This window comes from Leptinotarsa decemlineata, unplaced genomic scaffold (genome assembly GCF_025532065.1).
Source record: "Leptinotarsa decemlineata unplaced genomic scaffold, Ldec_3_MD MMD2_tig00078422_RagTag_RagTag, whole genome shotgun sequence".
NCBI lineage: Eukaryota > Metazoa > Arthropoda > Insecta > Coleoptera > Chrysomelidae > Leptinotarsa > Leptinotarsa decemlineata.
Genome location: NW_027412747.1, coordinates 19,211,100 through 19,224,003, shown reverse-complemented (window position 1 = coordinate 19,224,003; position 12,904 = coordinate 19,211,100).

Here is a 12,904-nt window from a genome sequence, read left to right as displayed (position 1 = left end):
GATAGTAAAGTCATGGTGATTAACCTACTATACCTCATTTTAGGTTCGAGGAGAGTTGGTGTGTGGGATTTGTTGGTTTGACTAAGTACATGTTTGAACTAGAGTGATTTCAGTTGTGTATCTTCAATAGAGAAAAGTAAGTGAATGACACATTCTTTTGTATCATTTGTTTTCATAATTTTCATCACTCGTTTTCAAGATAGTATCAATTTGCCCAAAAGGAAACAGAGTGGTACCTGGTACAGGCAGGTGCGCCAAGAAACTGAAAACGTAATGAGTACTTTTCAACAAGACAATGCAAGTTGCTCTCCAAGCCATAAAATGTTGTAAATGTTCATGAGTAACCTGGGCGAAAAATATCTATTTGATTTTTATTTCAGTTTTATTGTGCCACTTTCAAATAGTGATAATGAATGTTAATGTACATTTTGTTCCAGGTATTACTATTGAAACACTGGCTGATGCATTGTTGGACAAATATAAGGAAAACTATTCTGGTGAGCAAAGTTTGGATAACTTTGAGTAAGTGAAATTCATTGAAGAACCCATCATATCACTCATTTTAAATACTTCATTTGTGGGTTTATTTTTGTAAGTGAGAAACCTAACCTAACCTATTTCTTGATGTAATACATATTTTCTTCTTCAATGAAATGATATATTTATTATTTTTAATTAGTGCTGATGAATTCACAGAGTTGTTATTTTAGTATATTTTTTAGTATACATTGGTTTGAGTGTAGAAACATCCTAATTTGAATAAATTTCTAATATTTGTAATATGACAGTATTCAGGAATATTTTATTCAGTGAATAAATATTTTGAATTAGATTTTTTATTTTTAATATTGGTTGAAGCGCCAAATATTTCAGTGTATATTGTTTTTAAAATATATTTGTTTATGAATATTATGTGTTTTATTACTTGTGTGAATCTTGTATCAAAATGCAATATATACATGCCTAATAGCGGTTACTCGTCACATTCTTGGAATATTCCAAATATTCCTAGAATATTCATAAAATATATCTAAAGAATATTCTATGGTGTTTCTCTATTGTATATTCCTACAATAAACTAAGAATATCCTGAATATTTTATGAATATTCCTCGGGTTCTATTCCTGGAATATTCTTAATAGAATATACCTTACATATTCTAAGAATATTATAAGATATTCCAAGAATATTCCCAAGGAATATTCTTAAAATATATCAAAGGTTCGCCAGGAGCACTTCTAGGGAATATTCACCAGTTGATATATATATATATATATATATATATATATATATATATATATATATATATATATATATATATATATATATATATATATATATATATATACATATATATATATATCCATGGCATATTCATAGCATAATACAATATCCTTAAATGTTTATTCATGAAATATACCTGGAATATCTATTGCTATGTGGGTATGTCATCGATGACATCGTAATGACATTCATTCACCATTTTGATTTAATCCCACAAGCACTTGCAAAAGTGCTTGTTTAGATATTTTTCCAAACTAAAGAAATATTTCGTGGTTATCTCATTGTTTATTTCAAGTATTATTATTTTATCCTAGTGTTATGTGAATAGTTGAGTGTGAATGTTCTACTCTACTGTTCAATATTTCTGTTGTTGTTTCCAGTTTTAATTTTTGAGAAGTTAAATTAATCAACAGCGTTTGCTCAATTTTGCCTTTCATCATAAAGCTCATTTATTATTGATATTATTATCCGTATCGTGCAATCTGTTGAGAACGAAACAAGTCGACTTCTATACTATCTATCAGATAATACACTTGCTCCCATATATCTTGACTCTTTTAAATTGTTTTCAATGCACATTCCAAGCAAGCCCAAGGTAGACTGACGGCTTAGAGCAAGCAAAATGTGTGAAGGGACGACAATCGCATGAGATGCATGGTTCGAGAGCCTTGGAGAGTCTTCTTCTAGCCCCGAGAGCGACAGGCTTTATTGTATTGATTGAATTCTCCATTATCACCATGATCCTCCTCAGAACTGTAGCTGCAATCTATGTCAGACCGAAACAGCGCTGTTTTATTTCTAATGAGCGATGTTTTTCACGATAGAAGAGGCGGCATTGAATGACCTCCACAGTCTTCGATTTTTCTGCCCTTGTTTCATGTCTCTGAAGACAAACAGTAGGATATATAGAACAAAAAAATTCTTCTTGAGAGATATTCGTCAAAAAAGTGCCCTCGAATCACTATAAAACTTCATTGTTGTATGGGTGTAGATAATTATCGGTTTAACTTTTCAGGGAATCATCAGCGGTGATTCACAATTGAGGGACTGATCTTGAAACAATTTTGAGGGTTTTAAAATGACATCGTGATCAGGAAACGATGACAGAGTGAGTAGGATTGAGAAACTTCAGAGATTGTCTCTGTTACATTTCGATTCGCGAAAAGAAGACGGTTTGAATCTGATTTTTTCGTATGAACTGAAAGGCACCAATTGGTTTGCTGGTATTTCTGGTGTTTCATAAACGCTGAGCAACTTGATTAAGGGAAAAGCTTTCCTTCCTCGTGTTAAAAACGTTCAGACCGGATTACGACGTGAAATCAATATTTAGGCTTACAAAAACTATCAGAAAAGGACAGCAATGGACCTCTGAGGTCCATTGCTGTCCTTTTCTGTCATACATATCGGTCAAAAATGAAAAATTATGTTCCCGCTTCGAAAATTTTTTGAAAAAAGAAATCATCAGAATCGTGGGATGTTTTTGAAAACTTACGAAGATTGCTTGTTCCACATTTGGGTGACTGAAATAGACACTAGTGATACTAAAACAAAGACTTCAAAGGTATCAATGATGAATCATTTTTTCACAAAATAAGATACACTGATTTCTGGTTTCCGTTCTCCATTTCCTTCAGAAAAGTATTTTCAGAAAATATAGGATTGTATGGATAGATTTAGAAGATTGTATAGATATATATTCAGAAAATATACCACCTTCATAACTAATCATATGAACATTGAATCACACAAAAGGTGAAATACTTTCAAAATAACTACTTTCACATCAACATTGAATTATACGAAAGAAAAAATAATTCAGTGTTACGATCTTCGTTCGGGTTTGGGGCCGTCGTGGTTTGGAATTGTATCCTAACATTTCGCCAGCACGAGTGGCTATATTCTTCAGAGGTGGAAAACTCTCGAAGGAAGAAAGAAATCAATTGGAAAAACTACTTCCATATCAACACTGAATTAATTATACATCAATCACTTTTTACTTCATTTTGTACTCGAAACATTCGTTATGGAATTGAATAAGATATCATTCACAGGATTGCTACATAGTATAGTATATCAAAGAGATAAAATTTCACTTACATGGAACATTATCATGAGAACTTCAAAGTTTCGGAGATTAGATTACCACCTCATCAGCACCTTTCTGAATATGAGTATAAAATAAAGCACCCATTTAATTCATAACAGGTCAGGGATGAGACAAATCCACTCATGTTCAATGACATTCATGAGTTCATTTGATTCAATCCCAGCCACACGAAACTTCTTTGAATTGGAAGGGTATATTTTTAGGAAGGATTCCCTTCTCTATTTTTATACAAAAAATATTGGAAAAGTCCAAAGGGAGTAAGAAAGCAATCAGGTCCAAATAATATTTTGATACAGTTGTGTTATTCATGAACAGAAGTTATTTTCAGATATAAACTTAAGAAAACCTCCCGAAAGAACTACTTCCACATGAACATTGAATTACACAAAAGGTGAAATACTTTCAAAATAACTACTTCCACATCAACCTTGAATTATACAAAAAAAAAATAGTTCAGTGTTACGATCTTCGTTCGGGTTTGAAGGCCGTCGTGGTGTGGAATTGTATCTCAACATTTCGCCAGCACGAGTGGCTAGATTCTTCAGAGGTTTATTCATCACCGATGACGTCATCGGTGAACCATCAGGAAAAAATAACACAGCCCACCAAAAAAATGTTTTGTTTTGCTGCCGAAAAAAACTGTGCTGAATCCAAAAATACAAACCTTTTCTTTGTATCAGCTCTAGTTTTCGAGATATACTCATCGAATACTTAAATATTTTTACACTTCTGTATATTCCACCTCTATAATTGCAATATGTTTATAAACAAACTTAAGAAATTCTGAGACAAATGCATACTAATGACTTCTATTTACAGTGTACTTATTGAAAATGCCCATAACATGAAATTAGCGCTAATTGCTTTTTACCTATTGTCCTATGAGTAAATAGTATTTTCTCGGAAATAGCCTTAACAAATTCTTATAAAGTCGACTGCATTCCATAATTTAGTCTGAACTTGAGTTTCGTAGCAAGAGTTTGTTTGTGACAACTGAAATCCCTGGCTTCTACAAGCAGGCGTTGTTACTTTTCTTGAAAACTTGTGACAGTAGACAACGGAAATGTTTGAAGTTTGGTATTCCAATAGTATGGAGGAAACCAAAAAATCCTTTTGACTATTGCTATTTCTGTCTTGTGAATATAAAGGGCATTAATCATAACAATCGACATACGTGGACATATCCCAACCTGGATTCAGCAATAAGACCAAACGTTATCTGACGAACTACAGACTAATAGAGTCGAGGAAGACGACAGTGCTTTACAGCGCTTTACTCAGGAAGAGCTAGCGATCTTGAGATTTGAACCTTCCAAAGGATTCTTCAGAGTTGCTTGCCTCCAGACTAAAGGAAAAAAAACTTCTTCATCCAGATACCAAAATTACATACCACCGTAATAGAGAAAAAGATCTTTTGCCTTTTTTTCCCAGCAAGATGATATGGTTTATTGTAACAATATTGAAGGACTGTTAGAAAAATTGGTGTGTCGGAATATACACTAGATCACTGGCGTCTTTTTATCGACAGTTCCAGACGAAGTTTAAAGTGTATCCTTCTACATAATGGCAACAAATTTGGAAGTGAGCCAATTGGGCATTCTACAAAACTGAAAGAATATAAAACAATATCGCTGGTGCTAAAAAACATCAAGTATGATCAACGACAGTGGGCGATCTGTGTTGATTTTAAGATGGTGAACTTTCTCCTGGGACAACAAGGTGGCTATACAAAACATCATTGGTTCCTGTGTCTTTGGGATAGCAGGGCTAAGGACCAACAGTGGAGTAGAAGAAAATGGCGTTCTAGAGATGCTTCAATTCTAGGAGAAGCTAACGTAATTAACGAAGGATTGGTCGATCGGGAGAAAATAATATTACCTTCGTTAGATATTAAACTAGGGCTGATGAAACAATTTGTGAAGGCCTTAGACCAGAAACGTCCTTGTTTTGTATACTTGTCCAGCAAATTCCCTGCATTTAGTAAAGAAAAATTGAAAACCGAAATATTTGATGGGCCTCAGATACGACACCTTATGAAAGATTCGCATTTTACAGAATCGATGACTGAAATTGAGTGTAATGCATGGTACTCTCTTGTGAAAGTTGTGGAAAATTTTCTGGGAAACGCTAAATCGGAAAATTGCCGGGATTTAGTGCAACAATTTTAACAAACACGGTTGTCATATATGTATTGAAATTCGTTACCTCCACAGCCACTCAGACCGTTTTCCAGAAAGTGTTGGTAACCTCAGTGGGGAACAAGGGGAACGCTTCCACCAAGATATCAAAACGATGGAAGAGAGGTATCAGGGGAGATGGGAAACTCACATGATGGCGGATTGCTGCTGGAGTCTTCAAAGGGGCCGTCTTTTTGAAGCTTTTGCAAGAAAATCATATAAAAAAAAGTTTTTAGCTGACGCCGAATAACAGATTTGTGCTGCGATGCTGGTTAGGTTACATGAAAAGGTAAGTTTTTTTGGTAGATATATGTGATGATTTTTGTGAGTATATTGTTGTACAATAAATATCTCACGTTTTATTCGTGTTTCGTTTATTTGATGGGTAGCAGCACTACATATATGTAGGTAGTGCTACGTTAAATTACCCTATATGTTAGAAATGTGATATGATGTCGTATTTTCTGAAGACGATCTGATAGAGCAAATCTGGTGGCATTTTTGGATTCAGTAGACCCAAATTACCTAGAAACAGTAAAGAAATGTCCGACAGAAAACTGTGTGTTTACCAGTGTAATTGTTTAACAACTACTTTCTTATTCATGAAAGGTTTTTTCCAAGAACTTATCCCTGTCAAAAATATACCTCTTCCAAAACGTTTCACTAATTCGGTTTCGAAGAACAAGAATTTTAGCACATGCCGCGGTAAATGGCCACAGCTATTAGTCCCCAAAAAATTATTATTTGCCACCAGGCTACTATTTCGAAACATTTAAAGAAATTGAGGAATATTTAAAAGATAAGGTTGTCCCGTTTGGAACCATCCTCTTCACATAACTCGAAAGAACGTCTCCAAAACAGCACAGGAACGCGAAAAATGTATACAAATAGGTATACAATTCAAATTTATACGTGGTTATGCGGAGAAGTGTCGGAAGTTAGAACTATTATTCAGTTTCTTACAGCGGAGAGTATGACATGATATTGTCCCAGTTTTTATTCTATACGGCAGCAGGACTATCCATGGAAGAACTTTCATTTATAATTCATGTTGTCTTCTCGTCTTTCTGATTATGAGACATGCACGAGGTTTGTGTTTTATTTCGCGAATAGCAATATTTCTTTGTGACATACAAGTTGATTAAATTTGAATTTTCGGAAGCTTTCATGTGAGTGTGAATGAAAAAGCTGTTCAAGAAAAAAAAGATGATGAAATGATAGTAGTAATATTGAGTGTCGATACCACAGTCTAAAAAAGTATGTCAGAAATGTATAGTAATCAGTTTTTAATCGGTTGTTGAATCGGTTGGTGGATGGAAATAGTGATGACTGAATGTAGGCCTGTCATGATATCAGTGATGTAAATAGGTTGTGTTTTATGTTTCGGAATTTGTCAACCCTGGTGTTGCAATCTGGCAACTGACAGATCTATCGTAAAGTTGGACATTTTTGAGCTTATACGTACTGAGAACATTTTGACATAAGCGCGCTATTTGTGTTGTTTAAAAGATTCATTTCGGCCCAAAAATGGAATTAAATCGTGAACATATTCATGCGATTATTTTTTACAACTTTCGACGTGGATTCACTCAGCATGGATGAACTTAATTCAATTTTTGGCGATGAAGCTCCATCAAGGACCAGTGTTTATTGATAGTATGGTGAATTCAATCGTGGTCGTAGTTCACTACAAGACGAATTTCGTGAAGGTCGTCCAAAATCGGTTGTTGTTCCGAAAACAATTGATGCTGTGCGCGAACTGATATTGCAAAATCGTCATGTGACCTATCGTGAGATTGAGACAACCTTAGGCATTAGTGGAACCAGCATACATTCAATATTACATAAATATTTGACTGTCAGAAAAATTTGTTCGCGTTGCATCCCACACAATTTGTCTATCGCTCAAAAAAAGGCTCGTGTCGATTGATCGAAGGAAATGCTCAAACAATACGATCGCGGTGCTTCGAAACACGTCTATGACATTGTGACAGGTGATGAATCGTGGATTTAGGCGAATGAACCCGAAAGTAAAAAGCAGTCTACTGTATGGGTGTTTCAAGACGAGCCAAATCCAACAAATGTTGTTCGCGCACGAAGCACTTCCAATCAAATGGTCGCCTGTTTTTTCGGAAAACTGGACATGTCGCAACCGTACCACTAGAACAACGCAGAACAGTCAATTTTGAGTGCTACGCAACCATTTGTTTGCCAGTTGTCTTCAAAGAAATCAGGTGAACCAACAGACGGATCACTCTTCGCCACGACAACGCGAGCTCTCACACATCGGCTCTAACAACTGCATTTTCAAGCCGTATAGTCCTGACTTGGCACCGAATGATTTCTTTTCATTCCCGCATGTAAAAAACTAACTGAGAGGTCAACGTTTTTCAACACCTGAAGAAGCGGTTGCTGCATTCAGAATGCATGTTTTGGAGATACCTCAATCAGAGTAGCAAAAGTGCTTCGACAATTGGTTCAAACGCATGCAAAAGTGTATAGATCTTCATGGGTAATATTTTGAAAAACTATAAAGTGATTTTTGATGATTACTATTTGGTTTTGTTCTCTATTCCCGAAATATAAAAGGCAACCCGTATATTTTGAGACACCCTGTACATATTGACGTCATATTTTTTTCTTCAATCCGATTTCTCATTCATTATTATTATTATACCATTATTTTTCGCGCCGACGTACACCCTGTACATGTTTTTTTTTCCTAAACGATGAGACACCCTGTATGGCAGCCATGTTTTTTTCTTTAACGCCCGTGGCCATGTTTTTTTCTTCAATCCGATTTACATTCATTATTATTATTATACCACTATTTTCCACGCTGACATATTTGAGACATGTTTTTTCTCAAACGATGAGACACCCTGTATGACAGACATTTTTTTTTTCTTTAATGTCTGTGGCCATGTTTTTTCTTCAATCCGGTTTTTCGTTCATTATTATTATATCATTATTTTCCGCGCTGACGTATTTGAAACACCCCGTACATGTTTTTTCTTAAACGACGAGACACCCTGTATGACACACATGTTATTTTTGTAATTCCACCGCGCTCTTATCTATCAAATGAATCTACTCGATGCTTATTCCATCCTTCTATGCGTCGATCACGTCGCACACGTCTCTTTCCCACTCACTACCGTAAGTACGTCCCCTAGGGAATACGTCATAGAAGCCCTGTATCCCCTCTACTGATCGTTCATTAGGCGCTTTCTGAATTAAATTTCAAGAAAACAAAGTGTGTGTGGGAAATCATCGACATTTTTCATTCGCTTGGAAGACGAAATTATTTCAATATGTGTCGAATAAAACATTGTTCAAATGTCCGCTACGTCTCCTCTGGGTGGTGCGTATCCAAAACATATGATTTTTCATGAATTTTGCGCGTAAATCAAGGTGAATTTGACCAATGGCATGGGTTATGTTGGCTTTGAGAACCGCTGTGATTTGTGACTCATTCGCATATACCTGCAACTTGAGAAAACCCTATAAGGAGAAGGCAAACTGTATCAAATTGCACGATCTTGGTGGCCAGTTCACATTACTTCCACGTGAGATGACCATGCTCTCAGAATATTCAATGTGGCTTGAGCTGTTTGGTACGTAGCGCCGTCCTATTGAAACCACATGTGGAGTCCAGAATATTCTATTCAGGATGTCATCGACCTATAGGTAGTGCTCGCCGTAAACAGACAGAATTTATTTATTCATGTTATGCATACAATAAATACATTTATGACAGGTCAAAAACAGTGCAGATGCACGCTGTACTGAGTACAAAATTAAAAAATAATATACAATTATTATCGCTCATTTGAAATGAAAGTTATCTGTTAGGTAGAATGAAATATTGGTGCTACAGAACATCACATAGCAACATATATAAAAAAAAGTAATATTAAGTGAATCAATCATTAAGTGTAAGTACTATTCATATAATCCTGTGTTGAGTAAAAACAGTTTTTTAAAAGAAATGTTTCAACTCTCCTCTTGAATCATGGAGTACTGAGCTGAGTGAGGTCAACTGGTGAATGGTTGTACAACTTGAGGTCCAGTGATTTTTGTATAGACATTTCTAGTTTATTCAGAGGTTGTCTAAGTTCATCTGCATTTCTAGTGGGATGATTATGATAGTCTGATTGGGTGGAGAATATACTTTTCTTTTTATGGATCTCTAACAAAGTGTTTAAAATAAAGATACAAGGCAAAAGCAGAATTTTATAAAAGATGAGGTTGACATGGTTCGTTGAATGAAGCTTCAGCTATTATTTTAAGGGCTTTTTTTTGCATACGAAAATCTTTTGAGCATGAGAGGATTTTCCCCATAAGAAAGTTCCATATATTGAATGGGAGTGAAATAGTGAGTAATATGCAGTTAGTAATGTATTGGTACTCATAAATCTTTTCAGCTGGCGAAGAAGGTAGAGCCGAGTTGACAATTTTTTGCATAGAAAGTCAATATGATTGTCCCATTTAAGTGAGTCATCAATAATTATACCTAATAATTTCACGTGCTTCTGTGTGGTTACCCTATTATTTGAAGATATAACTATTTGTTGAGTTTTTCCCCTATTCAATTTCAAATTATTCGAAGTAAACCAATTTACAGCTTTTTTTCAATTTCATTGGTCTTGTCGAGTAGTTTACTCATGTCGGAGTTAGAGTGAATCATTGTTGTATCATCTGCAAAACAGATGACTGTATTACAAAAAGTATAGGTCCAAGGATTGACCCCTGAGGCATGCCATGGGAAACTACTTTCTCTACAGATAATTTCCCGTTTGTGCAGACGGCTTGTTTCCTTGGACGAGAATTGACCATTTTCGAGGTTGTTGACGTGGTACTTTTCTAGTAGTAAAACTGAAAGTTAATGAGAATATTCTAACTGTGTTTGTCTTTACAGGAAATCATCAAATGTTCCGCCATTTTGTAGTCGGTGAAGATATTTACTTCATATTCTAAAGTATTCATCACGAGCTTCAAAATAATGCGTCAACATATCCCTTCTCCTCTTTGATTTTTTTCCCAGATGGCGCCCATTCGCCATCTTGAAAGTTCCATTTGTCAATTTTACTTCAAAATAAAGTATTCATGCATTGATTTGATTATCCTGAATTTCAATTTTTTTAGTTGACCCGTTCAAAAAATAAAATGGGGGGCATAAAAGAAATGCACTGTATATATATTGTAAAGTAGTGGACCGGGGAGTGGCCATTGTGGCAGCCCGTATTCCATTGTTTTGCTTGAGTTCATTGACTCTCCAATCATGACTTCATATTGTCAATTTTTCAGGTAGTTTTCAGAGAGTTCATATTCGATTCCGCGACATCATTTAAATAATTTGTTATTCTTTCTTTTAGAATTTTCCCAAATATTTTAACTGGATTGCTTGTAAGTGATATTGGCCTGCCTGTAGTTGATTTTTTCTTTCATACTTCCGCATTCATGAATTGGTTTTATTGTAGCGTCCTTGAAAGCTTTTGGAAATTGTGCTTTTTGTAAAGCCTTGTTGATAAAAAAGGTGAGCGATTCAGAAATCTGACTTACAATTATCTTCAGTTTCTGATCGGAAGCTATCTGGTCCAGGGGTTTTCTTTGAGTTAAGAGATTGGATATTGGGGGTAATTGATATTGAAATATTGTTTACATTTTTCAGCAAGTTTTTTTCGTATCTCACTCAAATGACACATAAATGCTTCAGCTATTTCTGAGGGTTTGTCAGAAATTAAGAAATTTCTCACGGAGGTAATTTCACTTTCCTGATTTTTTTTTCACTATTACTTATGTGGCCTTTAGATTTGGGACATTTCCATAGTTTGTTAGGACAAGTTTTATTATCTTGTAATTGTTTTCTGTAAAAGTCAGCTTCACAGAAGCTGTTCTGATTTATTTTTATGAGATTTTAATTGAATCAGATGAATTTAAACGACTATGTGTTTTCATCTGCACAAAAAACAGAAGAAGACAATCAATCCGCTATAATTCTTGTTAGCTCTTCCATTCATAGAGAATTTGAAACTTTGGAATCAGTGCCGAAATTAACCTAGTGAGCAAGAAATCACAAGCGCTTCCGGCAATCTGCGAAGTTCGATCAAACTAAATTTACCGATAACGAAAGGGATCCCGCTAGCAAATGGAGTAATGATGCGTTAAACAACGAGGTGATCCGCACCAGTCCCAATTAATGAGTTCTGCTTATAAATCAGCACCTACTGCTCGGAGCAGCCGTTGAACCACTGAGCCATCTTGCCTGTCAAATGCAGAACTGCCTTATGATATGTAACTCGTGACGACGTTCCTTCCAGCCCGCCCGCTGCTATTCCGTACCCCGAGACGGCTTGATTTATATCACCAGTAACAATTATTCCCCCGTCTTGGGGAGGTTCGTAGGCGCGAATTGGAGGAGCTAAGGAAAAAATCGTGTCGGAAATTCTCCGATGTGATGATCCTGTTATGAATCGATTGAGGTTGAAAGCTGTATAATGTAGCTGCATGACTTCTTCTAAAAAAGACATGAATAATGATAACGAATTGAACGAATTTTTCTTAGATAATTTGAATATTGATAATATTTCTTCGTTAAATTGATCACAATTTCTCGATTAGATCTGTGGTGTCCTTTGTAACGCCTCCAACGCTCATAATTTAAACATAAACTAATTTTTAGCCGCGATTTAGTATAAATAACACTTATCAATTAGTGAAGAATATCAAAAACGTAATTTTTCCTGATAACAGTGAGGTAATATCGTTTAATGTTCAAAATTTATTTCTTAGTATTGAATTGAACTGGTTATGCGTATCTTAGACATGTAAACCTACTAATAAAATAAGAAAATATTGATTCAATAACCTTTTGTCAAAATTACTTCAAATTTTACGAAAAGTTTCATTCTTGCAACGAAGGATTAATAATGGGTAACCTGTTGAGTCCTTTGCTGGCTAAAATTCTCAATGGTAACCTAGAAAATGAACTCCATAATGATGATGATAATAATAATAATAATAATAATAATATCGTGGTGATCGCAACTCTGTCACCGAGTTGGAATCCTTTCATCAATAAGCTCATATAAAAGCTGCAGAGATCACCTTACTTCTGCGGAAACACAAGGATAAGCCTATGCATGGGGTCTTCTTCAATAACATTGAGAACCTTGGATTATCAAAGCGCCTGACCTTCGCCTTCCTCAGGCCGAGTGGGCTAAAGTCGGAAACTGAGAGGTGCATCATAGCTAGCCAGGATGGTATCTTCAACACCTTAGTATATTGCAGTTGCGTGATGGGTGAAGAGGTTCCCGACACAAGGTGCAGGGCC